Raw genomic sequence first — 12,353 nt, 5'->3', positions numbered from 1 at the left:
CTTCTCAGGGTTTGAAGTAAAACTCTTTAGGGTGCCATTTGCAACTCAATAGTGAGGTGGTAGATTTCATTAGATCATTAGGGAGCATGGTGGTATGGCACAAGAATTTGGACGGAGAGTTGTCAGGGTTTTATCGGAGGGATGGAGTTCACCTCTCCGAGGTGGTTAGAGATTGGGGATTTGTCAGTTCTGCCCAGGTGGTGAAATGGGGAGGTGTGTGAGGATTCCAAAAGGAGGCACTATGGGTCTAGGCCAAGTGCGTCAGGCCTAAGGGTGTGCTCAAAAACTCAGACCCTAGGTATTATGAACCATATGTGCCCACTGGGTCATGTAGCATGGGTCAGCAGTGGGGCAACTTTCTGACCAAGTCCAGAAATAATATGATTTGATAAATAAAAGGCTGTGGCCATCTGTACTCAACTAAGGTGTCTGTGTTTATTTGGATGTGTGAGCAACGAAATGGTGGAAGTTGAGGGTGTAAGGGTCATGTTATATACAACGCTGTCCACCACACAATATATATGGCCTCTTTACATGTAGGCAGGGGCAGCAGCCTACATGTAAAGAGGCTATCTTTAAAGTGGCTCTTTTTTAAGTGGCATACGGTGTGGAGTTTAACAGGGCGCTCAACAGGAGTGTAAAAAGTGGACAACAGAACACCTATTGGCCCTGGATACTGAATTTGAACTGCACTGGAAAGGAGGAGAGTTTCTATCACAGACTTAAGGAGACACAGCTCTTCACTCTAGAGTCGCGACTCATATATCGCATTTCTCACAACTTCCACTCCTTATCCTAACTTAATTTTCACTGCCCAGTCCTGACTCGCCGCTCAACACTAAACTACCACTCCTGCCCCTGCCAGGCCGCCTCCTGCTATTTATATTTGCTCTGACCTCACTTCTTTTCAAACTACACGTGTCTTTCTACCAGCCTCATTATTCCTCCAACTCCTTTCATATATATCTCCAGCTCTCCTTCCTTCTGCACTTCAGTTCACATGAACGCCTTTCCTATTTGCGCCCTCTGACACAACAACATAAAACTCTCCTCTTTAACACAGATACTATACATCTCGTACATCGACCGGGGCCCCCTGCAGGCGCACTTACCAGTACACCCTCCTACTGCCTCTGTACGTTCTCTTACTCACCAATTAGATTGTAAGCTCTACGGACAGGGACTCCTTTTCCTAATGTTACTTTTATATCTGAAGCGCTTATTCCCATTATGCATTATATTATTATGTCCCGTGTGTTACTGCCGTGACGCGCTGTGTACATAGATGGCTCTGTTCTGCTGCTGCTGTTAAGAACTTTATGCTGAGTATCATCCATTGTTTTCATTACTTGTGATACTGCTGGGATTTCCCCTCTTTCTAGGGATGTTTTTCATATCATTATCCCATATCATTATCCCAAATCATTATCCCATATCATTATCCCAAATCATTATCCCATATCATTTCCCCATATCATTATCCCAAATCATTATCCCATATCATTATCCCATATCATTTTCCCAAATCATTTCCCCATATAATTTCCCCATATCATTATCCCATATCATTTCCCCATATCATTTCCCCATATCATTTCCCCATATCATTTCCCCATATCATTTCCCCATATCATTTCCCCATATCATTATCCCATATCATTATCCCATATCATTATCCCATATCATTATCCCATATCATTATCCCAAATCATTTCCCCATATCATTTCCCCATATCATTTCCCCATATCATTATCCCATATCATTATCCCATATCATTATCCCATATCATTATCCCATATCATTATCCCATATCATTATCCCATATCATTATCCCAAATCATTTCCCCATATCATTTCCCCATATCATTATCCCAAATCATTATCCCAAATCATTATCCCATATCATTATCCCAAATCATTTCCCCATATCATTTCCCCAAATCATTATCCCAAATCATTATCCCATATCATTTCCCCATATCATTATCCCATATCATTATCCCATATCATTATCCCATATCATTATCCCATATCATTATCCCATATCATTATCCCATATCATTTCCCCATATCATTATCCCATATCATTATCCCATATCATTTCCCCATATCATTATCCCAAATAATTTCCCCATATCATTATCCCATATCATTTTCTCATATCATTTCCCCATATCATTATCCCAAATAATTTCCCCATATCATTATCCCATATCATTTCCCCATATCATTATCCCAAATAATTTCCCCATATCATTATCCCAAATAATTTCCCCATATCATTATCCCAAATAATTTCCCCATATCATTTTCCCATATCATTATCCCATATCATTTCCCCATATCATTTCCCCATATCATTTCCCCATATCATTTCCCCATATCATTATCCCATATCATTTTCCCATATCATTATCCCATATCATTTTCCCATATCATTATCCCAAATCATTTTCCCATATTATTATCCCATATCATTATCCCATATCATTTTCCCATATAATTTCCCCATATAATTTCCCCATATCATTATCCCATATCATTATCCCATATCATTATCCCATATCATTTCCCCATATCATTTTCCCATATCATTATCCCAAATCATTTTCCCATATCATTTCCCCATATCATTATCCCAAATCATTTTCCTATATTATTATCCCATATCATTATCCCAAATCATTATCCCATATCATTATCCCATATCATTTCCCCATATCATTATCCCATATCATTTCCCCATATCATTATCCCAAATCATTATCCCATATCATTGCCCCAAATCATTTCCCCATATCATTTCCCCATATCATTATCCCAAATAATTTTCCCATATCATTTCCCCATATCATTTCCCCATATCATTTCCCCATATCATTATCCCAAATCATTTCCCCATATCATTATCCCATATCATTTCCCCATATCATTTTCCCATATCATTATCCCATATCATTTCCCCATATCATTTCCCCATATCATTATCCCATATCATTTCCCCATATCATTATCCTAAATCATTTCCCCATATCATTTCCCCATATCATTTCCCCATATCATTTTCCCATATCATTATCCCATATCATTTCCCCATATCATTTCCCCATATCATTATCCCATATCATTTCCCCATATCATTATCCCATATCATTTCCCCATATCATTATCCCAAATCATTTCCCCATATCATTATCCCATATCATTTTCCCATATCATTTCCCCATATCATTTCCCCATATCATTTCCCCATATCATTTTCCCAAATCATTATCCCATATCATTATCCCATATCATTTCCCCATATCATTATCCCATATCATTATCCCAAATCATTTCCCCAAATCATTATTCCATATCATTTTCCCATATCATTATCCCATATCATTTTCCCATATCATTTCCCCATATCATTATCCCATATCATTATCAGCCTACATGATTTTTTCTGGACATTGGTGTTTACATCTGCTTCCCCTTTTTCCGCCGGTGACCCCACTGCCAGGGACAGGGTTAATCAGTACTGCATTGTTACGGAGTTAGTTTTCTCTGCGATTCTCTGACATCACTATAGAGTATTTTTTCTCCCCTTGGGCATCTCTACGTTATTATTGGACAGGGATTGCGTGGGTAGTGACCTGCAGTGCATACACCTGTGCAGCCGCCTTCTTTATCTTCCATCTGCTAATGCTGCGGGGATCCCTATTTCCGGCTCTGTGTTATCTGTGGCAGCTTTTATTCCATCGATTTTATTACACGTGTTATTACATTTAGTGATTATGGACCGGTCGGTCATTAATATATAGAGGAATTTTCCTCTATATTGTCTATTTAAGGGTGATTATACTGCTTGCTCCCCCAATTTATCAGATTTTGCACACATTCATGCAGCTAGGTTTCTTTGATTAATTAGTTGAGGTATTGCTAGAGGTTCAGCAGGGGTCTCGCCACTTTAAACTGCCTTTCTTATTTTTATTGTCCTTAATAAATTCTGTTTATATATTGGTAATGTAAGTGCTTGTCTTGGGACCTTGTTTTTGTATTTTTTTTTATTATTTTCCATTTAGCACCGCCAGTAGCAGTATTGTTTCGCTTTATTTCTGGGGTTTTTGGATACCAATTCATGTAGTGGTTTGATTGCAGTATTATTTGTGTATTGTTCTAGGTGTGTGAGTGTTTACATCCCAACTCACATATATATTGGAACAGGAGAGATCTCATTTTCATACGACACCGACACAGTAGCAGTGTGCAGTCTGTGTGCTGTGTGTGTAGTCTAGGTAAAAGAACAGCTTGCTTATCTCTTGTTATGCGTGGGGCGCTTGCGGGATTTAAAAATAGGTTGCAAATGAGAAGCTGATAATGACTCTACGGGCTCAGATCTCTGGAGAGCGGTCACGTCAGCAGCTTTACTGCCAGCTACTGATTTACAAAAAGCTAAAAAAAATAGAACGGGGGTGTGTGGGAGGTGTGTGTGGGCTGAGTTTAAACGGGATGTCCCCTCGCTCATTTACTTGTAACGATTCCCTTCTCCATACTGTATATTATGGGCTCTGATTCTTCCCCTGCTCACTGATTTACTGTATTTACCCAGTGTGTTTTATTCCTAAAAAATGAGCCCACCACCTAAATTAATATGTAAAGTCCAGATAGGGTTCTGGGGCTCAGTGTCGCAACAGAATGTTTAAGAACAAAATGTAGAAAAACTATTTTAACAGAATGTTTAAGAAAATTAATATGGCTGCGAATATTCTGTTAAATCAGGGCTCATAACGTAATGATACCTAAAACAGGGAAGGACGTTATGTTCCCCGAGGTCTTCTGCGTATCCTCAAAGCTAATTATATGCAAAAATGGCATACATACTGCATATCATTAGCATATGTGGAAAATAGCTGAAGCGCTCAAATGCAGGTATATTGAACAAAAATAAGCCAAACCACTAAACCAGGGTACTAATAAAATAACATAGTACTTAATGTGCAATAGTATGGGTACTATCCTCCTGAAGACAGGTGGTAGATGGTACAAGCCCACTCACCCTCAGTCTCATCGGCAGGTTCCCCTGAAAATAAGCAATACTCACATCCTGGTGGTAGGTAGGCAGGCTGTGCAGCTACAATTATGCAATACAGGAAAAGGGAGACCAAAAAGCGCACCAGCACAAACGGAGCAGGAAGGACCCAAAACAAAAATGATTAAAAGGGCACTTTAATGTGACAAGAGACCCATCCAACGCGTTTCGAACGTCACAGCGTTCTTTTTCAAGGATAAAACACAATGTAATAACATCCATTATATACCCTCTTACCTGTGGGCCGTTTCGCGCCAAAAAACGGAACCTGATGGCTTCATCGCGCATGCGCAGAGCAACACAGTGCCGATCTAAGGGCAAAACAAGTCTCACAGGCAGTGTGGCCATCTTGGTTAAGGGCAAGTCATAGAAAATCACTGCCCCACTAATACAATACATCCCTACAACACATACATACAGTGCTAATCACTGAGCATGCGCATTGCGACGAGGCAAACATCAACAATGCTGAAATACAAATGTTGAGAAATATAGAAGATAGAGAAAGAAAAAACACTCTATAATGAGGAAAATTGAGAAAAACATATTAATTTACAACTTATACTGACACATAAGGGAAAAATAAGAGATGTAGAAACATAAACTCAATTTGACAAATAATTTAAAACAACCAAATTACTTAAAAAATATATGTTAAAACATAAATACTGCATAACACGTATTGTATATCTAAATCCTAGGAACCAGGGAAATACAACAAATATCATATATAAAGAACATTGTATAAGGTATTATCAACACAATACATCAAATAACCAAGTTTATCATAAACTTTGTGAAACTTTATGAGATTTAAAGGGCTAATTTGATCAATCCTTACTCGTTGAACGAGATTGACCTAAAGTGCAATCGATTCTTTAAAAATTGTCAAATATTACAAGTAATGGGTTAACTGCCAGTCAATATTCAGACCCATAGGGAAGCGTGTTTGGAGAATGAAAATCCAATATGCCTCCCTACGGTTCAGAAGGTTGACATGATCACCTCCTCTAGATTTACAATTAACTGATTCAATTCCCAGGAAGGAAAAATTACTTGTTCCTCCCTGACCACATTCCGTGAAATGTTTGGAAACAGGATGATTGGTGTCTTTCAATCTTATGAGCCTCAAGTGCTCTAACATCCTGACCTTAAGGGCTCTAGTCGTTCTCCCCACATATCTCTTGCCGCAACCACATGTTATGAGATAAACAACAAATTGACTTTTACAATTTATAAAACTGTTGATCTTAAATTCCTTATTCTTTACTTTATTCACATCATGTGGCTGCGGCAAGGCATACTGTAGAAAACTTTTTGCCGGCTTCATGTGTTTGCTTACACTACAAGAGCCACATTTAAAGGAACCCCTGGTGATAAAAGGTTTTGTAGACCCAGAAGTATTAAGTTCACTTGGTGAGACATAAGATCCAATTGTTCTCGCTCTACGGTATACAAAAGTAGGACCAGGTTCAACATATTTTTTAAGGACAGGGTCCATGGATAGGACATTCCAATGTTTTGAAATTATAGAGTTATTCTTTCCACTTTGTTTATTAAACTGAAATAAAAAGAGGACATTTATTTTTAGACTTTACCAATCCATGTGTACCCTGTTTAAACAGGATGTCCCCTCGCTCATTTACTTGTAACGATTCCCTTCTCCATACTGTATATTATGGGCTCTGATTCTTCCCCTGCTCACTGATTTACTGTATTTACCCAGTGTGTTTTATTCCTAAAAAATTAGCCCAACACCTAAATTAATATGGAAAGTCCAGATAGGGTTCTGGGGCTCAGTGTCGCAACAGAATGTTTAAGAACAAAATGTAGAAAAACTATTTTAACAGAATGTTTAAGAAAATGAATATGGCTGCGAATATTCTGTTAAATCAGGGCTCATAACGTAATGATACCTAAAACAGGAAAGGACGTTATGTTCCCCGAGGTCTTCTGCGTATCCTCAAAGCTAATTATATGCAAAAATGGCATGCATACTGCATATCATTAGCATAGACTTAACGTCACGTCATTGTAACACAAAATTGTGTTATCTTCCAATAACAGGACATTGAGTATGTCATCGTTACCCTGATACAAACCCTGTGATAGGTGTTTAACTCAAAATTAGAAAGAGAGTAGAGGGAAATTACACTATATTAGTCCAATCATACCTAACTGTGGTGTTACACCCATCAGACCCTATTTCGGGGTCTGGATGTGAGGTATGGCAAGTTTAAGTAAGACCCGACTAACGTAACATTAAAGCCCTGCGATAACCTCAACTGACTTTTGCCACGGGAGACTCCGGGTGCGGGTAGGACCTCAGTGGCTGGAACAGCAGGGGCAGGCAAGGCGTAGTCACAGGCAGGGCTCCATGGAAGGCGGCAATACTCGTAGTCGGGGTCGCAGGCAGAGGTCGGAGGCAGGCAGCAGTTATCGTAGTCAGGTCACAGGCAGGCAGCAAGGTGATGTCATGGGGGTTAGGTTAGGGTCGTCAACAGGAAATCCACAGTTATACACACTCTTCTTCGTGGAGAAGGAATGGCTCAGCGAGTAAAGACACTGAGTTTGACGTAGGGGAACCTCGTTCAATTCCGGCTCCTTGTGACCTTTATCTCCCTGTGCCTCAGGCACCAAAAACATAGATTGTAAGCTCCACGGAGCAGGGACTGTGTCTGCAAAATGTCTCTGTAAAGTGATATGTAAAACTAGCAGCGCTATACAAGAACGAACAATTGTTTTTATTATTATTATGTAGAGGGAGTGGAACGTTCTATGGAATTACATTGATGTCTGTGTGACTTTTTCAACTTCCTGTCCATAGGGGACATCCTCAAAGTGGCAACATATCAGCATCCTGTTTTTTTAAACAACTTGTCAATGTAATCGACTTCCATAGAAAAGACTCATAAACCAGGTAAAACAAAATCTACCATTTCCCTCTATGTGAAAGAGTTTACAAACAGTGCTATCTCAAAAAGGAGATTAGGTAAAGATCATAAAAATACTCCAAAGCACCTGAAGGCTTTAAACATTTTTTAAATTGGGTCAATCATCTACTGTTTATATTACCCATTAAACATGTCATTAGGTTGCTTTGCTCCTATATGGGACTGACCTTTTAACCCATTAAACATGTCACTGTCAGTAGGTCACTTTGCTCCTATATGGGACTAACCTTTTAACCCATTAAACATGCCACTGCCAGTAGGTGACTTGGCACCTACATGGGACTGACCCTTTAACCCATGAAACATGTCACTGTCAGTAGGTCACTTTGCTCCTATATGGGACTAACCTTTTAACCCATTAAACATGTCACTGTCAGTAGGTCAATTTGCTCCTATATGGGATTGACCTTTTAACCCATTAAACATGTCACTGTCAGTAGGTCACTTTGCTCCTATATGGGACTAACCTTTTAACCCATTAAACATGTCACTGCCAGTAGGTGACTTGGCACCTACATGGGACTGACCCTTTAACCCATGAAACATGTCACTGTCAGTAGGTCACTTTGCTCCTATATGGGACTAACCTTTTAACCCATTAAACATGTCACTGTCAGTAGGTCAATTTGCTCCTATATGGGATTGACCTTTTAACCCATTAAACATGTCACTGCCAGTAGGTGACTTGGCGCCTACATGGGACTGACCCTTTAACCCATGAAACATGTCACTGTCACTTTGCTCCTACATTGACTTACTGTTTAATCAACGGGACAGGATACACCTTTTTTCTTAACGTTTGGATGGAGTAACAGACCACCTGGATAAACACAATTAAATACCTTTTAAAGTCACCAACAGCCTTATGACATTTCCCCGCAGACTGCAGGTAATAATTTTCCATCCGGTAAAGTCTTTAAAAAAAAAAACAACAACAATCTCATTTTATTCCAAAAACCTGTCAGTATAAACCCATTTATTCTGAAACGGCTCAGGCCATTTGTAGTGTAACTGCGGAAGAAACACACAGGGCCTGTTCTTATGAAAACCCTAAAACAACAACACGTGAGCGTTTTCACAGCTGTTTTCTTGAATGTAAAAAGGAAGCAGTTTAATTTCTGCATTGACGGGTAAGACGTGCAATTTTCTGGCCTTTAAATAGATTTTCTGAGCTTGGGAGAAGGATACACCTCTTTTTGTGGCACTAGGAAAAGAGCCGCGTATGGAATAAATATTTGCTTTAGAGCAGATTGAGTGGGCAGCGTTTGGTTCCTTAGAAAAGGGAATTACGTTTGAGGAAGAGTTTATTAGTGCGCTATTGAGTGTTGGGGGGGGGGGGGGGTAGCGTTAAAAGAAAGTAGGCTTGAGCCCCCCCTAGGCGACAGGGCAGCATGATCCCTGGGGCTAGGCTCCCCCTGTCTGCCCCTACGTTGGTGGTTTCCTCCCCCTGCCCATCTCCCCTCTTGCCGACTGGTGGTGATGCAGTATGGAGGGGAAGGGGAGGGGTCGGGGGAGAGGCTATGTAGGGCCTGGGTAGGGGCAGGAAGGCATTCTGCACCAGAGTTTCCCGTAAGATGGCATTGGTACAGGAGCACATGCACCGTTTGCAGGCTGAGGCCTGTCTGCTGGTGGAGACATCGGAGGCGGGAGGCAGTGGTGAGATGGTCAGACCCCATGTGGAGCAGATGGAGGCACCAGAGTGGCGGTTGCACAGAACCATGCCGGTTGTTGGAGGGGGGGAGGTAGTGGAGGAGGGTCCTTAGGCCTCGTGTGAACAAGCCTGATGTGTGGGTCCCACTAGAGTGGCTCGCGCAGTGGCGTGCTTATCCCCTGTACGGAGATGTTCACCTAGAGTGTGGATGGGCAAAAGAGGAAGGAGCAGGGCAGCATTGCAAATGGCTGAGGGTTAGAGAAGGGCCTCGCCCCCTGTCCCCCCTGACCCCGAGCTCCTCTGATTACCCCACCTGTATCTGACCCACAAGTGGTTGAGGCTGGGACTGGGTCCCTGGGAAACCCTGGACATATGGGAAGGTTTTCCCTTTGTGGGGTAGGCCAAGGGGGGTCAGTGGTGCAGTCAGGAGGGTCAGCGGAGGGCATCCTTTTCTGATGGGTGAGTCATAGCAGCACATAGGGTTTGCCAGTCAAGGTCTGGCTGGTTTGCCCTGGGCTCAGAGAGGGATGTTGCTTTGGAGAAGGCCGGCAGGGGGTACTGCTGGGGCTGTAGATTTAGCAGCGATATTATTGGGAGTGGTGAAGGCCTTAGAGGGTCAGTAGAGTACCCCTACAGGAGGTTAAGGGGGTTGTCAACTACCCGTCTCCTGGCCTAGTTTGCTTCACCGACTGGGATGGCAGAAGTATGGGGCTTTTGATGACTGAGAGGCCAGCTTCCTTTCGTGGGGGCTTGAAAGCGGGCGACCTCCGGCTTGCCGGCCAGTGGTAGTAAGGGCCAATGCTGGGCCTTTAATGAAGGCCAATGTAAGTTTAATGGTTGCCGATTCCAGCAGCATGAGTACTCATCCTACGGGGGTTCCCACTCCGCTGCCAAGTGCTACTGCAAGGTCGGGCGCTGGGGTGGAAGAGCATCACAGCAGACTTCCAAAGGGCGGTCACTCCAGAGAGCGCCGAAAGGATGGCACAATGGCTAGAGCTTTACTCAAATAGGGAGGTGGCGTTGCAGCTAAGGGATGGCTTTCAAGAGGCATTTTGGTCCCTCTGTTAGGGAGCATGGGGACGTGGTGAGTGAGAAGACTCTCAAGGAGATAGAGCTAGGGAGGATGGCGGGCCGGTTTTCTTCTCTTCCTTTGCCAGATATGAGAGTTTCCCCATTGGGAAATGGCATGAAGAAGGAGGCGGGGTTTTTCTAGTTTATCCCATTTTTGGCCCATGCCTGGCTTGTGGGGTGTTTTTATTTTTTATTGTATTGCACTGTAATGGTTTTTTGAATGGGGAAAAGCGCTATTAGCCATCTTTGGTGTGGTGTTGTTGGTACAGGGGGTGGGTGAAGGTGGTAGATGCCCCTGGGGGTGTATTTAGGCCTTGCGGGAGATGGAGGCTCCCTGGTTGGGTTTAGATGTTAACGTTATTCATCGGATTGGGAGATGGGAGTCGAACGTTTTTCACAGTTATGTTCGTTCTTCGTTAGTTTACAGGTGTGCCGACGAGTATTCTAAAACCTGCCTTAAACTTGCCTTGGAAAATCTGGGGCTATCACCAACAAGACCCAGGTACATGCTGGGTACATGCTGAGTACATGCTGCAACATTTCAGTGACATTTCTGCAGAGACTAATGGCCCATCTGATTAACACAGCAGGGGTCCCTGGAAGTCCCATTCAGTTTGTAAAACCGATGGGCCATTAGTCTGTCTGCAGAAATGTCACTGAAATGTTGCAGCATGTACCCAGCATATACCTGGGTCTTGTTTGTGATTGCCCCAGATTTGTTTAAGAATACTCATCGGCACTACAGTAGGTAGTTAGGTTGATTTATTTTGTTTCCTGCTTTATTTTGGAGTTGCTGCCTCTAACGTTTGGATTATCAGTGATCCGTATGTCCAGTGGGCAGAAAGGCAGACAGAGTTGTACCCTTATGGGAGGAACTTACGGTTGGAGGGATCGAGTTGGGGATTTTTGGTGGGGTAAGAGAGGTTTAAGGTAGGGTCAGCTGTTGCCAGAGGTTTTGGTTCTTGCAAAAGATAGGAGACCTTCTCAAGTCTTGTTCCTCCACGTCTGTAATGACATTATCAGTTAAATTGTTGGAGCTAATCCATGCAGTAAAGTGGGATTTAGCTCTGATTCAGGGGAGGTTTGGTCAAAACTTGTGCATAGGAAGGTTTGGAGGGGTGCTCGGCAGGCACGGGCTGTCCCGAGGAGTAGGAAGAAGGTTAATAAGGCTGTTGGGAAGTTTGTTTTGCAGTCGTTGAGTAGGGAGGTTTGCCACCTTGATGTTGACTCGGTTAACGATGGGTTATTCCAGCTGGATGTGGTGCATCTGTTCGATCTTGGCCTGGATTGATTTTACGTTACCACCCCGGATGTGTTGCAGAAGATCTTGGTGTCACATGACCCCGCCGCGCCATTTGAAGCGTGTTGCCATGGTGACGCATCACGTCACTTGACCTGGCGACGCGTCGCCGAAGAGCCGGCAGAGACCAGGTAAGGGAGTTAAAGAGGCCTCACACCTCCCCGGCATTTAATTTAAATGCCGTGGGGAAGAACGCGGAAGAGCGCGGGACCTCTGTAGCCGCCGCGCCACCCCCTGGAAATTCTCCGCCCTCCACTTTGCGCACCGCTGCTGTAAAGGATAGACCTTGACGTTGGTATGCA

The sequence above is a fragment of the Ascaphus truei genome, chromosome 16, assembly GCF_040206685.1.
Source record: "Ascaphus truei isolate aAscTru1 chromosome 16, aAscTru1.hap1, whole genome shotgun sequence".
In the NCBI taxonomy this organism is placed as follows: Eukaryota; Metazoa; Chordata; class Amphibia; order Anura; family Ascaphidae; genus Ascaphus; species Ascaphus truei.
This window is presented reverse-complemented; position numbering follows the sequence as displayed.